General features: G+C 37.7%; 1 protein-coding gene and 1 pseudogene across 1 annotated transcript in view; one reads left to right on the forward strand and one right to left on the reverse strand.

The window, feature by feature from the left end:
- SEC14L1 (SEC14 like lipid binding 1) overlaps positions 1-17043 on the forward strand; it is a 95844-nt gene that overhangs the window by 22211 nt on the left and 56590 nt on the right. The gene's annotated exons all lie outside the window — the stretch shown is intronic.
- On the reverse strand, positions 6415-7708 carry LOC141538623 (E3 ubiquitin-protein ligase RNF13 pseudogene; annotated as a pseudogene).

Consider the following 17043-nt stretch of genomic DNA (forward strand, 5'->3'; position numbering starts at 1 on the left):
AAGACTTGAGAGAAGATCTTCCAGAGAAGAAGGGTTCTGCTGCAGAGGCAATAAATAATGTCAAAGTTGAGAGAGAAAGAAGAGACAGAGAAAGATCTACTGAGGTGATGAAGAAGAAAGCAATGTAAACAAAAGTACAAAGGCAGCAGCAATACTCTGTGGAACACTTAAGAATTATAAAAGTTGATACATTTGACTTTGATTTCAGAGAGCCTTGGATGGTGTTTGAAATGCTGTTTAGGAGAGTTCCACTTTGGAGTACTGGTAAAATTAAGGAAGTGGATGGTACTGCCAAAGTAAATATTAATGCAGAGTTGTAAACAATGATAGTGTTGTCTGGTCGTTTTTCTCCCAGCATTCGAATTAAAGCATGGAAAGAGTAGAACATTTAGTTAAAATGAAAAGCTTACCAAATTGCATATTTCTAAGGCCTGAGTCTCTTCTGTTCTGCCTTACATTATATTAAAAAATATTAGCAGACCCTAGATTAAGAATGCTTGGGACTAAATCTACAAGTCATGAATGCTTTGCTATGTATGTGTTGTGCATTTTGAAATTATTTTGATTAGTAATTCTCTGTCATCATATTAATCTCTCATTTTATATATACATATGTATATTTATATATATATATGATTTTTAATTGATATATCAAAATGTTATTAGTTTTTGTGGGCTTATTTTATATATTCGCTTCCAAAACTATTTTTATAATTTGTTTCTTTGCTTATTCTCCTAGATTTTATAAGTAAACTATCATATAAACAGAGAGATTTGTGTGCTCTTTGACATTTTTTTTTTGCCTTTAGTTCTTAAAGTATGAATGAGTGTTGTCAAAGGCCTTTTATACAAATCAGTTCACACAATTGTCTGTTTTTTGCTGTTTTTGTTTTTTAACATAGTTGTCTGGTCTTTTCAGTTGGGTATGACTCTTTGTGATCCCATTTTGGGATTTTCTTGGCAGAGATATTGGAATAATTTGCCATTTCCTTCTCCAGATCATTTGACAGAGGAGAAACTGAGGCAACACCAAGTTTGAATTTGGGAAGATAAATCTTCCAAATTCCATCCCCAGTGTCCTATTTACTACACCAAATAATCACCCTTTTAATATATACAATTGTTAATTGTTTTGCTAATGTTGAACTACCCTTGCATCTCTGCTATAAATTCAACCTGATCTAGGAATTTTTTGGATAAATAGTGTAATCTTTTCCCCAGGATGAAGAGATACATTAGACATCACAAATGATAAATATGAAATGGGAGAGCACATAGCAAGGAAAGGGGTTTAACAAAGTAGGCAAATTCCCTACTGAAACTTAATAATTAGCCAGAAGAATATACTCCCAAGAGGTTGGAGCATGTCCTTAACTGGCAGGCTAAATCCTAAAAGGGATTTAGTATCCTAAGAGAGTTAGTTAGCTATAAGAAGCAGAAAGACACCATGGGGCTTGGTGGGGGTTGAGAGGAGAGAATAGTGGGGGATAACATGGAGGCAGGTAAGAGGAAAAACAATAAGAGGAAGAGTGCTATGGTAGATTGACCCAAAGAAGTGCAGCTAAAATGGCATGGGCTATAATCAGATTTATATCGAAAATTTAACCTCAGGGACATCTGGATTACCTCCACAGTGGTTGGGACCATTAAGCTAAACTGATCTTCCACAGCCTTTTCTTTGACTGCCCCAAGTGATAATTCCATCCTCTAGTCTCTCTCTGCCAAGTGTACCCAGTTACTGAGAGACTTCATCACATGTAAAAATTGTGTTTAATACTATACTGCAGTTTATTAAGTATACAATAATATTAAGCTTTAAAATGTACATACTTTAAAAAATATTTTATTGCTTGAAAAAATCTTAACCATCATCCTGATGAGGTTTGTATCTCCTCAATTCCTGGTGGTGATAAGGTTAGTGGCGTGAGAGAGTTGTTAAAATCTCAGTTTTGGTCAACCGCAGGTTTAAAGTGAAAGAATTCACTTATCCCAAATTATTCATTGCAAAATGAAAATTTATTGTTGGATAGAAACCAGTTTGCTTCTATTAGGGAAATGGAATCTGTGATGAGAATGCCTTCTTAGCAGGCAGGTCCTAGCCGATTGCTTGGGCCTCTGCAAAGAGTGAACCCAGATACTGCCCTTTTTAAGGAGTCTTGAGGCTTCAGGAGCCAAGGTTCCCAAGCTTAGATGCTTATCAGTATCCAACCCAGATATCCTATTGGAATTAACAACACTTCAAAGGGGTGCTTTTTGACTAGGATTTCTAATTGAATCAAAGACTCTGGCATTCCGGAAAGATAACTTATCTGGGGGGGATATGCCTTCCCCAGGAGGTGCTGAGACTCAAAAGGGATCACAAATCAAAAGGAAAGACAGTTTCTTAAAGGGAACAGTTTCCATCCCCTTTCATTCCCACCACAAGCAGTTTTCATGCTTTTTCCCTTTTGGGGAAAAAGGATGACGATCTCAACTTCATATAGCTACTTTGAGCTGACAAGAGTGGTAGAGATACTTGGGGGTTCAAGGCAGGAGGGGAGGTGTGAAATCTGAAGGCAGCAGCAGGGCATGCTGTGCCAGTCTGTCCCATTCTGCATGCTGGAGGGCAGTTGAAAATTCGCAGCTTGAAGCCTAGAAGAAACAGATCTCAGGAGCAGATTAAAAATGGGGTGTCATCCAGGGTTGAGATGATGAAGATTGGGAATGGGGACTTTTGCAAAAAAAAAAAAAAAAAAAATTGCATCAGGTCCTGTCTGTAGACTCCCTTTAAGAATGCTGATAGCCCACCCAACAATACTGCTCATAGAGTTCCCTGGCTGAAAATAGTTAAGGAGTTAATTATGCTAAGGAAGTTAATTGCTGGCAGGGGATAGAATGCCAATCAAGAAAAAGTAGGAGAGAATATGCTAGAAGCAAAAAGTTCTCATCTTTGGTGTGAGGAAAAAGTTAGGCAGGAGAAAGTATGGCACAGGTCCATTCCACCCTTTTTCCTCTAGAGTACTCCGGAGAAGTATTTTGAAAAGCTAGGCTGTTTGTCTCTCAGCCAGGAGTTTAGGCAAGTGCCCTGAGGCTCCCAGAAGTATTAGCAAAAGACCAAAAGCAGTTTGGATCTGCTTTCTTTAACAGCTCCCTGAGCATGCAGAAGCATATTTGGAGTCATTATAAGTATCCACTCTCATTCCCTTCCCCAGTTCCAAAGCTCTGGTTAGGGCAGAGGTCCCAGGAGGCAATAGTTTAGTCTCTAGGTTGCCAATGAGAGTCCCCATAGAATAACCTGCCTTTGTATCCCCATTTTCAGAAAAGCTAATTTCTTCCGGTTGAGTGGAGTCAGGGAAACAGGGTGGCGGATTAAGAGTGTGATGCACTCAGAGAATCAGGTCAGATAGGAGATTCTGATATTTATTAGGTCTCCCACGAAGCCACTGATGTCCTTTGGCTTCTAAAATGCTCTGGACCCAGTGAGGAGTTAAAACCTCTAATGGCTGTCCCAAAGTTAGTTTTGAGGCTTCTTCAATTAAAAAGGGCTGTGACAATCACTGCTCTAAGGCAGGATGACCAAATCAGTGAAACCAAGTTCGGTTTTAAAATGTATGGGATAAACATGCTTTCTGAAAGGACTGGCAGCTTCAGCTCCTTTAAGAGAGAGACAAGGCGTCTGGGATGGGCGTGGCCCTGGTTGTCCGGAATGCAGGTAAACTTCTCAAAGTCTCTTAACTGTGGAGTTAAAGTTGGGTGAAAATTTTTTTTCTGAAGGTCTGAAAAGATAATATTGAATTCCCAATCTCACCACTAAATAGTATCTCAATAAGGGAACAGGACAGGAGCATTTAAATGACAGGTTACCAAGCCAGAGGAGAGGTCTTAGACAGGTCTTGAGTTCCTTTGTAATCCTTACTCTATGGTGGGAAGGGGAGGAGAGATCCAAGTTGCAGAGTGAAAGTGAAGGAGAAAGAAATGCAATTTTATATCCACTTCCAGGAATAGCGAGAGTTCTGCTATTGATGCTGTATTGGAACGAGGTGGGGGGAGACCAAGCCCCAAATTCCTGCAGGAGGGCAGGACATTGGAGAGACGGCTCAACCTCTGTAGGCAATCTATGCAGTTCCCAGAAGTAGCAGCCAAGAGTAGAGACATTCCTCCAAATCTCGCTTTAATTTTGTGACATCTCAGCTAAACCTGAGTCCTGTCATTAAAGCCTCCAATAACTGTATGTAACAGCAGAGTAGGAGAAATCTGAGGGCTCAAAATTGGCTTCTCTAGGTTACTCCTTTTATCTCCCCAGGATAGATCAAGGAAGATGCTGGCCTTGGATACCTCAAAAAATTGAGTAGGGTCCCCAGAGTAATGGCAAGGAGAGGTTCGGCTTTCTGAGTGTCTCCACCATTTCTGCCCGAGGTCAGAGCTTAAAATCAGAATTCTTGGAAAATCTAGAAGTTCCAGGATTTAGTTCAGGTGAGAGTAAAAGGGATTTAGGAGTGCATTGAGATAAAAAAGAAAGGTTCCTTTGTCTATAGAAGGGCTGGATGAAGGGAGTCCGATTCCTTTCCAGCAAATCTATTCAGCATCACGATATCCATCCAGTTTGGGAATTTTTCTCATGCCAAATGTCTCTGCTCAAGGAAGGATTTTTAGAAGCAAAGGTGATATGTCTCATTTTTGACAGGGGAAAAAGCCTTAGTTTTCTCTAAATTCTATAGCACTTCGTCCTTCTTTAGACAGTGTCTAGAAATGGAGAGTAACAAAATGCTACTTTTGTCAGAACATAGGTATTTCAATGCGGCGTGCCCTGAGAATTCTGCTCAAGCCTGCTCCAACGACCCAAAAGTGTTTGAGTGTCCACTATAGAATAGGGAAAAACAAAAAAAGGTTTTTTACCTTGTCCAGATTTCAGGGTTTCCTGATCCGTCAGGGAACCAGATGATGAGGTTTGTATCCCCTGGTGGTGATAAGGTTAGTGGCAATGAGAGAATTGTTAAAATCCCTCTTGGTCAGCCACAAGTTTAAAGTGAAAGAATTCACTTATCCCGAAATATTAATTGCAAAATGAAAGTTTATTGTTGAATAGAACCCAGTTTGCTAAGAAACTGACTTCTATTAGGGAAATGGAATCTTACGCTGAGAAGAGTTATCAGCAGGCAGAGAGTCCTAGCAAATTGCTTGGGCCTTTGCAAAGTGAGCCCAGATACTGACCTTTTTAAGGAGTCTTGAAGTTTAGAAAGCCAAGGTTCCCAGGCTTAGATGTTTATCAGTTTCCATCCCAGATCTCTTATTGGAATTAATAACACTTCAAAGCGATGCCTTTTGACTAGGATTTTTAATTGAATCAAAGACTCTGGCATCCCTGAAAGATAACTTATCTGGGGGGATGTGCTTTCCCCAAGGGGGGCTGAGACTCCAAAAGTGATCACAGATCAAAAGAAAAGACAATTTCTTTTTTTTCTTTTTTTTTTTTTTTTTTTTTAAGTGGAAAACGTGTTTATTAACTTTCAAACTTCCCTCATACAAGGCCATAAAAAAATTCTCTATTTTCATTATACATGAGTCTTAACATCTTTCCACATAGTTACAATGGCATATATATTTATAATTTAGCTTTTCATAATACATTGTTAAAGTACATCATGAGTTTTGTTAAATATTTATAAGCACTCATTTTCAAATCAAATACTTCAAAAAAAATTTTCTGTACATAGTTTAGGAGATTAGCATACGATACTCACTCTATTAAGGTGTGTGTGTGTGTGTGTGTACACACATGTGTGCGCATGAATATGTGATCAGAAGATCAATAGAACATGTGCTAAATTTTTAGTTAGAATTCCTATGTGGTATTGCCTATCTTTTTGCTTTGGTCACACAAACACACAATCCTTCAGTTCTGAAAATTAATGTGGGGTCATATTAGTTTAGCAGCTGGATCAAACTAATATTCAACACTATTAAATATAAGAACTGTCTTAATATCAATTTTTTCTGCACTCTATTACAAACTGCTGGCTTCTGGCTTACAATACTATCTGTGAATAGGAAAGAGAATTCTGCTACTAAGTATTTCTATTTCATTTTGTAGTATTCATAAGAAAAATACTGAATGGCCATAATGAAAACAGTTTTGGGGGTTCCCACAAGTTGATACCAAAAATTCTGGGAAGCTGGGCTAGGCCATGCATGGTATGGCAGCAGAAATCATCATGGGAATAAATATATTTGTACACTGTAATCAAGTCTTCACTGCAAGCCATACTTGCAGTGGTTTTTCTTTTTCAAACTTTTTGGCTACACTCCTTTCCAAAAAAGAGAATGATGCTTGAGATCCAGCACCTTGATAACATTATGCTTTAGTAATAAGCAGTGTGCTTTTTGTGGATGAAAACCTGATTAAGAAAAAAAAAATTATGCAATCGAATTAAACCATAGAACACACTAAGATTCCTCTCTACAAAGTAACTGAAGGGAGGTGGACAATGAAAGTATATACTTAAATACACATATAGGGATAAGCTGATAAACAATTTTTTTTCATACAAGGTATGAAGATGAATAGACTTGGAAGTTCAAACCGTATTTGCTATATTATAATCCCTTTCACCATTGGGTTGCAGTTGAACAACTACACTCTCTTGATTCACTTCATTTTCAGCATCACTACTATCAATATCTTCATTGTCATCCTCCTCCTCGTAGTCTGAAGATTCTTTCATATTCTGATGGGAATGTGATTCTGATAAAGCTCCAAACGACTGGGCACTAACAGAAGCTAAAGGTCTAAGTAAAGGAGTATGTTCTGAGACTTCATTCTCTTCTTGACTACTGTCCGTATCAGAGTCTGAATCTCCTTGTGAAGGAACAACTTTTTGTTTACATACTGGACAGGTTTTTTTGGTCTTAGTTAGCCAAGGATGCACACACTTGCAGTGGTATGCATGGGAACAAGGAAGGATTCTGAGTTTATTCTTCATATTCATCCAAGCAAATGGCACATACGTCATACTCATCTCCTTTCTTGAATTTATGTATAGGGAGCTTCTTAAGTTGATCTTTACGAAGTCGATTCCTTCTAGCTCTATGTCTGTCTTGCACAAATTTTGTGATCATGAAGATGACAATCAAGATGAGACATATTCCCACTATGATGAGAAATGGTATTAGATAGTATTCTAGAGGAAGGGTAAACTCCGGAACCAAAACAATATGGCCTCCTTTTTCATATGTGAATTCATCTTTAAGTGAATTGGCTGATGCCTCACCAATAAAGACAGAAGGAATATCAATCTTCTTTAAAATACCAATGTCGTTGGATCCCATGCTAATTAGGTCATCAGAATCAACATTGTGTACTATGGCTGCTTTATATCCAGCTTTCTGTGCATGTAACACCTTAATATCAAAATTACAGTCAAGTCTTCTACTTAACACAATGAAGGCACTGGATGAATTGTCTTTCAGTGGTGGAGGTGCAATGGGTTCGCAGGCATCCTCTGGTTTTGAGTTTATCAGAAATCCCTTTAAACCTTCAGTTGGAAGTCTATAACCAAATCTTGCTGGAAGGTCATCAAATGTCTGTGATACATTTTCAAAGTTGTACGCTAAAATATCTGCCTCCACAGGTAATAAGTTAAAGAATGCAAACAGCTGGACAGTCAAAATAGTATATATCTGCGTGGCTGACAACATTAACATCCCTATGGATAACAGCATCTTAATCACATGAACTGATGCTGAGTGAAATGAGCAGAACTAGGAGATCATTATACACTTCAACAATGATACTGTATGAGTATGTATTCTGATGGAAGTGGATATCTTCAACATAGAGAAGATGTAATCCAGTTCCAATTGATCAATGATGGACAGAATCAGCTACACCCAGCGAAGGAATACTGAGGGAGGAGGGGTCGGGGCTGGGCGGCTGGACCGTCCTGGCCAAGAGCGAATTCATCCCTAATCCCTACTCAGTCGCGTTGGGAGAGCCTAAGCGGCATCCATGACCCCAGGAGCTCGCTCTGCCAAAAGACAATTTCTTAAAGGGAACACAACGTCAGTAAAGGGGAACAGTTTTCCTCCCACTTCAATCTGAGCTTTCAGCCAGTCATAATTTTTTAGCTTGTGGATAGTGTGGCAATTTCTTAAAATAAAGCAATGAGGTTTGCTGCCTTGACTAATTTTTCCTTACATTTGAACACTTAGAGGCAATTGTAGGGTTATTAATTGGCCTGTTTTCAATATTGTTCTGTCTCAGGGAATAGAGAGACTTCAGAAAAGGGAGAGAAGATCAGAGGTAGAGCAATCAGAATACATCTAACATTTAAGTTTCCCATATGATCAAAGCTCACTAACCACAGATTTTACCATAACAGATAAAAATAATGAAAAGGTTTTAATACTGCATGAATTAACAAAATGTGACAGACACACACAATATGAGCATATGCTGCTGGAAAAATGGTGCTGATAAACTTATTTGGCACGGAGTTGCCACAAATCTTCAATTTGTAAAAAACAAAACAAAATTAAAAAACCTTACAATTTATCTTGGTGTCCTTTGAGATTTGAGCTAAGTGGAATTATATAGGCTTGTGAGCTGGCTGCTAGGGCAACATTTATTGAAGTGGCTGTGACAGACAATTGGAAGCAGCAGTGTGGAACCATATCTATTCTTCTCTGGTACTGGAGTTAGAAGAGAGAGGTGGTTTGGAACTAGATGCTGCTGTGGCTGTGGGGACTGTAAGTTGGTTTTAACCTTCTGTTTTATGACAAGGAAAGCTGACTTTGGGAGGTTAGTGTCTCTGAAAACTATGTAGAAGTTTTTCAAAGGTTTATCTCTCTTTCCTTTCTACTAGCATGATGTTTCAGAGGTATCTTTTATGATTTGTTCTTTTGTTATCTTAAGTATTTTATTTTTCTGTTTCTTTATTCTTTACATAAAAACATTTGGGATACATGATTATTTCCTTATGTATATTTTGGTTATTGTTAAAGGTTCAAACTGAAATTCGCGGTTTTATTTATGCCAAAGGAAATTAGGAAGTTTAGGAATGAAACCTTGATCTTTGGGCCAGTAGTGAGAGGAGAAAATTTTCTTCAGAGCAAAATGAATGATTTAGCAAACCACTTTACAGGTTCTCCAACCAATTCATCAAAATTCTAATAGATTTCAGATGTTCTTTGTTATTCTCTGTTCTTGCTACATCCCTTACATCTACACCAACCCCCTTCCCTCAATTCTGTTGCTCATGATTTGCTAGGATTCCTAAGACCTAAAGAAATACAACTATCAATCATTCCCTCCCAACCTAAGTAACTTCTGAGAAATTTAAAGTAACTCTGTAAAAGGGAATGAGACTCTTCATGATTTTTAAAGTTCCTTTAAGCATGAAAATCCTGTTTCCTGTTTATGGAAGTATATAGAGTACACAAATGTCTTAGTACAATTCAAAATATTAAAGCTTAAAAGTCTACTAAGATTTGTAGAGGGCATTCCTTTGAATTACATTCCTAAGTTCCTCAATCACATATAAATTTGTTACTGTTATTTACCAACATATTTTCCTTCGTATATCTATGGGGAATTTCTTAAGAGAAATGCATTATATAGAATCTGAGTTTTCAAACTACATTTTAATTTAGTTGAACAAATTAGTACAAGATAAGCATTCTGAATTTAAGTAACTATTAATACTATTACTTAAGTATTATATTAAGTATTAATACTAATACCAGAATACTACTTAAGGGGAAACAGTAAAACATATATTCAAGAGTTTCAAACTAATTTCTAGATGTAGAATTTGAAGGGATTCTCAGTGCCCAATAGAATGATGAAAGAGCTGATCTTGACAGATGCTTATGATTGATTCTAAAAGATAAGTTAAGGATTTAATACCTTCCATGTACAAAGTAATATATTAGATAATAGGGATATAAAGATACCTATGTTCCTTTCATCAAGTAGCTTTCAGTGTACTAGATAATAGAGGATATTTATATAAATGAGAAAAGTGCATTCTAAAATACTAAATACCTAAATACAAAGCACTGTGAGTACATGAAAGAGAAATCATTTCAGTTGTGAGCCATATGAAAGGTGATATTTGTACTTGGACTCGAAGGATTGGTTGGATTTTAACTGGTAGAGAGAGTAGAAAGAATATTCTTAATCATTGAGAACTACATAAAGATGAAAAGATGGAAGAAATTAAAGGAATTCTGGATAAGTGTTAACAGTTTGACTGGAAAAGTATTGAGAGATAATTGAAAAGTTAGTTTTGAGCCATATTAAGGAAGACCTTAAATACCAGGGTAATAAGTTTAGACTATTGGAAAGGCAATCAATAACCAGTGAAAACAAATATAGAAAGATCAGTATAAAAATAATTTGGGGGGCTGAATTGAATGAGGAAAGCTAGGGGAGGAGGAGAGGAAAAGAAAGATGGAAAAATCTGGTAGGAGGTAATTGTGGTTCTAGTGCATTCAGTACTTGTTGCCTGAGGATTTTAAAATGGTAGATTGTGTTTGGACCGGCATAGCAAAAGTAATAGGTTGTGGGAGTTAGCTATCTGTGGCAATAGTAATAGGTGGCATGTGAATTAATAATGTTCTCAAAGTTACTCATTCAAATAAACAATTAAGTGCTTGGCACTTAACTTGGCACTGTGGGGGGGGAAAAAAGGAGCAAAAGACAGTTCTTTTCTTTAAAGATCCTTAAGTATCACAGAATCTCTGGAGACCACAAGCAAATACATACAATTTATATATAACTTAAATAAATAGAGAATAATTGAGAGGAAAGACATCAGAATTAAGAGAAGTTGGGAAAGACTTCCTGAAGAAGATAGGATTTTAGTTGGAACTTAAAGCCAGGAAAGCCAGTGAGAAAAAAAGAGGAAGGAGAACAATCCTGGGAAAAGGGACAGCTAGAGGAAATGCCAGGAATAGAGAGATGGACTATCTTTTGTTAGTGGAACAGCCAATGAGTCCTTGTCAGGAACTGGGAAGAGATACAAGGTCCTAAGAACCCCCATCTGTTTTCCCATGCTTTGTTTGTTATTAAAAATGTGAGTATATTAGTATAAGTGAAGATTGGATTACTGTCTGTAATCTTGGAAGGAGCCATTTATTTTGATCCTTTGGTAGTATTCAAGTATTTGAAATGCTATCATTTGGTCTTTAGTGTTTTTTCTACTTTTACTTCCATGGGTTTAGGTTCCAAAATTATATTTGATATAAAGAAAGAATTTGAGAGGATTTCTTTATATTTTAGCAAATAGTTTATATCTTATATAAAATGTATATGTAATATAATTGTGAGTGTTTGATAGAATTCACTTGCAAATTCATCTGGTCTTCAAATTTTGTTCTTTGAAAGTTTTTATGGCTTATTTGCTCATTTTTAAAAATGGATTATTTAAATTTTTATTTTTTTCTGTAGGTCTAGATAGTTTATATTTCTATAAATATTTAACCACATAATTGAGGTTTGGCATAGAATTGAAGAATAGAGTTTTATTTTTTTCTCAATAGTATTTTATTTTTCCAATACCATCTAAAAATAATTTTCAACATTCATTTTTGTAAGATTTTCAGTTACAAATTTTTCCCTCCCTTATTTACTTCCACCCTTCCTGAGACAACTAACAGATACAGGTTATACATGTGTAATCATATTAAACATTTCCATATTTGTTACATTGTAAGAGAAAAATCAGAACAAAAGGGAAGTAAACACAAGAAACAAATCCCTAAAAGGTAAAAATATGCTTCAATCTGTATTCATTGTCTCCCTCTGGTTGTAAGTGGCATTTGAGAAATATGGTTTAATTAATTATTTTCATCTTCAGTTGTTATGCATTCTTTTTTTCAATACTGGCAATTTGGTTTTCCTCTTTTATTATCATATTAGTTAATATAATTTATTAATTTAGCTTAATTAGAATAGCTCGTAGGTATTTTTTATCAATTCCAATTCAAATCAATTTGTCAATTTTACTTTCAATTTTGTTAATTCCTGCATGTGTTTTAACATATTGGATTACTTGCCACCTGGGGGGGAAGGGTAAGGAAGAAAAAAAATTTGGAACACAAGGTTTTACAAGGGTGAATGTTGAAAATTATTCATGTATGTGTTTTGAAAATAAAAATCTTTAATAAAACAAATTTGTTAATTCCTTGACTTTCTGAATTTCTATTTTAGTGTTTCAATGGAGTGGCTTGCTTTATTTTTCTAGGGTCATCTAGATCCTGGAGTGGAAGAGTGGAATTCAGATTGCCTTAGAGACTAGCAAGTCAATTAGCAATTCTATTTGTTTTAGTTTTCTCACCTGTAAAGTGGGGCATAATAATACTCACCTCTTAGGATTGTTGTGAGGATCAAATGAAATAATATTTGTAAAACCCTTAACTTAGTACATTGCTCCGGACTAAGTGCAGACTAATTTAGTGTTATTTGCAAGTGATCAGGTCTTTCTCCTAAAATTGCTTGCAATTTTTCTGAATTGTTCTTTCTGAATTGAATTATTAAATTTAACCACTATGTGTCTTGGGAGTTTGTAGCCTTGAGGTTTGTTTGTTTTTGTTTTGTTAATGAAGATGTTACTGAAGATCTGTAACTTCTTTTGAAATTTAATTTTCTTTGTTCAGAAGTTCTGGACACTTATATTATTTCTTCATTATGGTGTTAAAGTTTTTTGTCTTGTTGCGTTTTATGATATTTAGGTTGTCCCTGTGCATCCTGTCTTTAAGATCAGTGTTTTGCTTGCATGTCCTCATATTGTCTATTATTGTTATTATTTTTTTTTTGGCTTCTTGGTTGCTTTCACTTCTTTGTATTTACATTCAATATTTATTATTCTGTCTTTTGTTTCTTTAATGAGACTTGCCTTTGCAGATACCATTGTTTTTATTCTGCTTCTTATTTTTGTTCTGTAAGTCTTAAATTCTGTGCTCATAATCCTAATTTCTCTTTAGAATTGCTCAAGAACAGCAGGTTGTGGTCCCTTTAAGAAATTGTATTTCCTTTTGATGTGTCATCCCTTTCAGATTCTCAGCTCCTCCTGGGGAAGGCATATCCCTCTAGATATCCTTCATCTTTCCAGGATGCCAGAGCCTTTGATTCAATTAGAAATCCTGGTCAAAAAGCACCCCTTTGGAGTGTTGTTAATTCCAGTGGGAGATCCAGGCTGTCCCAGCTCCCCTGACCTGATCTGACCTGCTTGGGCTGTTCCAGCTCTCCACTAAAGATACCCAGTATAATAGCTTTCTTCCACTAAAATCTTTGCAGATGGACCTAGGTAGCTCACTTAGCTGCCAGGACCTTCTGTTCACTGAGAAAGCATTCTCTAAGTGCAAAACTCCATTTCCCAATAGATCTGCCACTATAGAAGTCAGTAAACTGATTTCTAATCAACAATAAACTTTCATTTTGCAACTAATAATTTGGGAATAAGTGAATTCTTTCACTCTAAACCTGCAGCCGATTTAAAGGGCATCCTTAACAACAGCTCTTATTGCCACTAACCTCTAGACCACCAGGAATTGAGACCACTCAAGCTGCATCATATTTATGGTTCCCTGACTGATTGGGAAATCCCAAGAGATCTGGACACTCAGAACCACTTTGAGTTTTGAGCTGTTGGAGTAATATTCTCCCAGGGAAAATACCTGCCTTCTTGGACAAAAGGCCTTCTTTTGTCTCACTCTAACTCTAAAGATAATGGACACCCAGACCAGGTATGGGCTGTCACTCCAGCAGTATTCTCCGAGAGAATATCTGCATTTCTGACAAAAGGCCTCCTTTTGTCACACTCTATTAGTGGGACCAGAAAATCCCCAAAATTTGGACAAGATAACGTAACTGCCAGGAGGGCTTGTTACTTTGTAACAAGCCCTCCTGGCAGTTACAAGGTAAAAAACTTTTTTTCTTCCCTTATTCTGTGGCGGACACCTAAGCCACCTGGGTCAGGCTTGGGTCTTCTTGTTAGAGCTCTACACTCAAGCACAATTCTTGGGGGGGGGGGGGGGAGACACACGACACTAGGTGGGAATTGTTGTGGCCTTAAGCTCTCTGTTTCTAGACACAAGAGATGCTACAAGAATTTGGGGAAAAATTAAAAGCTCTTACCTGTCCACAATGAGATGAAACACCTCTGCCTCTAAAAATCTTTCCTTCAGCAGTTATTTGGCTTGAAAAAAATTCCCTAATTGGAAAGCTTAAGATGCTTAGACTTTGTTGGAAGAGAATCCAACTCCCTCTGTCTAGCCCCTCCAGAGACAAAGGAACTTCTTTTGCATCTCAAGGCACTCCTAAAAATTTCTTTTTCTCTCACCAGATCTCAATCCTGGACCTTTCAGCTTTTCCAGGATTCTGATTTTAAAGCCCTGCCCTCAGGCAGAAACTCCAAGACATGAGAGATAGTGTATCTTTAAGAAAGCTAAACACACCCCAGACCAAGGAGACACATGGCCATTATAGGGACCCCTCTTGGGGATCCAAGGCCAGCACTCTCTTTGATCTGTCCTGGGGAGAAACTTAGAGAAATCACGATTGAGCTCTCAAGGTTCTCCCACTCTGCTGTTATATACAGTTCCTGGGGTCTTTGACGATTAGGCTTTAGCCAAGAGGAGAAAGGTCAAGGAATTAAAGCGAGCTTTGGAGACATGTCTCTACCCTTGGCTGCTACTCCCAGGACAGGAGTCGAGCCATCTTCCCTAATGTCCTGCTCTCCAACAAGATTTTGGGGTTTGGTCAGCTTCCCCTCCCTCAAGTTCCATCGTGGAATCAATAGAGGAACCCTGCTATTTGGGAAACAGCTGGGTAAGAAAATTGCATTTCTTTCTCCTTCACTCTCCCTCTGCCCCTCTGTCTTTCTCCCCCCTCCCCCATAGAGTGGGGATCACAGAGGAACTCAAGACCTGTTTCAGACTTCTCCTGTATGGCTGGGTAACCTGTCATTTAAATGTTCCTATCCTGTTCCCTTATTGGAGTACTATACAATGGGGAGATCTCAATCTTATCTTCTCAAATCTCCAAAAAAATTTTTCACAACTTTTAAATTAATAGAAAGTTTACAGGCAGCAGGACAAGTGGGCCACGCTCCTCTCAGAACCTTTGCCTGTCTCTTAAAGGAGCCACAGCTTCCAGTCCTCTCAGGAACCATGCTTGTCCCATACATTTTAAAACCGGACTTGGTTTCCCTGATTTGGTCATCCTGCCTTAGATTAGTGCCTCCTGTCATAGCCTTTTAAATGAAGAAGCCTCAAAACTATGCTTTTGCATGTCATGGAGCTGTCTAGAAGGACAAACCGCTCTAGTTTTTTTCCCTAGCCTCAGGGAAAAAGCTCTTTGTGGAGAGATGAATAGCCTAGCTTTTCAAAACTTCTAGAAAACAGGCTATGTCCATTCTCTCACTCTCCTAACTTTCTCACTCCAAATAACTTTTTGCTCCTAAGATATTCTCTTCTATTTTTCTGGATTAGCATACACCTGCCAGCAGTTAAAGGTTTCTTTCCTGTAAGCTCCAACTCTGGCCAAAGTTGCAGCTTTAGGAAAGCCCATTGGAATAACGGTTGGGGAATAAAATTCCAAAGCAATTCAACTAAATTGTTAAGAGAGTGAAGATAACTTCTTTCTTTTCTCTTCTCATTCCCTGACTGTAGCAGGGCAACATGGAATTAGAGAGAGAGACTTGAAACTATTTGAAAACCCAACTACTTTCAATTTGAAAACTCCTTAACTACTTTTCTGTTAGGGAGTTGTGGGGGTATTCAGTGTTGTTATATGGACTATCAGCATTATAAGACAGCCCACAGATAGGACTTGATGCATTTTTTTTTTTCAAAAAGGCCCCATTCCTAAACATTATTTCAACCCTGGAGGACACCCCACTTTTAATCTGCTCCTGAGATCTGTTTTCTCTAGGCTTCAAGCTGTGAATTTTCAACTGCCCTGAAGCCTGCACATGAGGACTGATTGGGACACGACATACAATCAGATGCTCTGCTGCTGTCTTCAGTTCTCACACCCCTTCCTGGCTTGGACCCCTGAAAATCTCTACTACCCTTGTCAGCTTGAAGTAGTTATATGAAGTTGAGATCTTCGGCCTTTTTCCCTTAAATGAATTTAAGTTTTAACTGCTTGTTGGGGGGAGGGGGAGAGGGAGCTATGAAGCAGGTTGTGGTCCCTTTAAGAAACTGTATTTCCTTTTGATGTGTGATCCCTTTCAGATTCTCAGCTCCTCCTGGGGAAGGCATAACCCCCTACATATCCCCCATCTTTCCAGGATGCCAGAGCCTTTGATTCAATTAGAAATCCTGGTCAAAAAGCACCCCTTTGGAGTGTTGTTAATTCCAGTGGGAGATCCAGGCTGTCCCAGCTCCCCTGACCTGATCTGACCTGCTTGGGCTGTTCTAGCTCCCCACTAAAGATACCCAATATAATAGCTTCCCTCCACCAAAGTCTTTGCAGGTGGACCTAGGTAGCTCATTTAGTTGCCAGGACCTTCTGTTCACTGAGAAAGCATTTTCTCAGTGCAAACTCCATTTCCCAATAGATCTGCCACTATAGAAGTCAGTAAACTGATTTCTAATCAACAATAAACTTTCATTTTGCAACTAATAATTTGGGAATAAGTGAATTCTTTCACTCTAAACCTGCAGCCGATTTAAAGGGCATCCTTAACAACTCTCTTGTTGCCACTAACCTTTAGACCACTCAAACCACATCAGTTCCATGTTCTCTAATTTTTCATAGAGGACTACATAGTCTTGTCTTCAACTCATCATGTAATGGATTATTTTCCTTTGTTTTTCAGGTTTTATTCATGGATGCCTAAACTTTTTTTTTTTTTTTTTCTAGATATGAAGACTATATTTCCTACTGTTGTTACTATTTTCCCTGTTGATTCGTCTGTTTATGTTGAAGATCTTTGAATTTTGTTCCTAAAATCTTTGGCCTGGATGTTTTTGCTACTGGGTTGTGACTTCTGGCTGGCTATTGCTTGAGAGGCTATGGCTGTGAGGCTATTTATTGTAGACTAGGCAGATGTTACT

This window comes from Sminthopsis crassicaudata, chromosome 4 (assembly GCF_048593235.1).
Source record: "Sminthopsis crassicaudata isolate SCR6 chromosome 4, ASM4859323v1, whole genome shotgun sequence".
NCBI classification, from domain to species: Eukaryota; Metazoa; Chordata; class Mammalia; order Dasyuromorphia; family Dasyuridae; genus Sminthopsis; species Sminthopsis crassicaudata.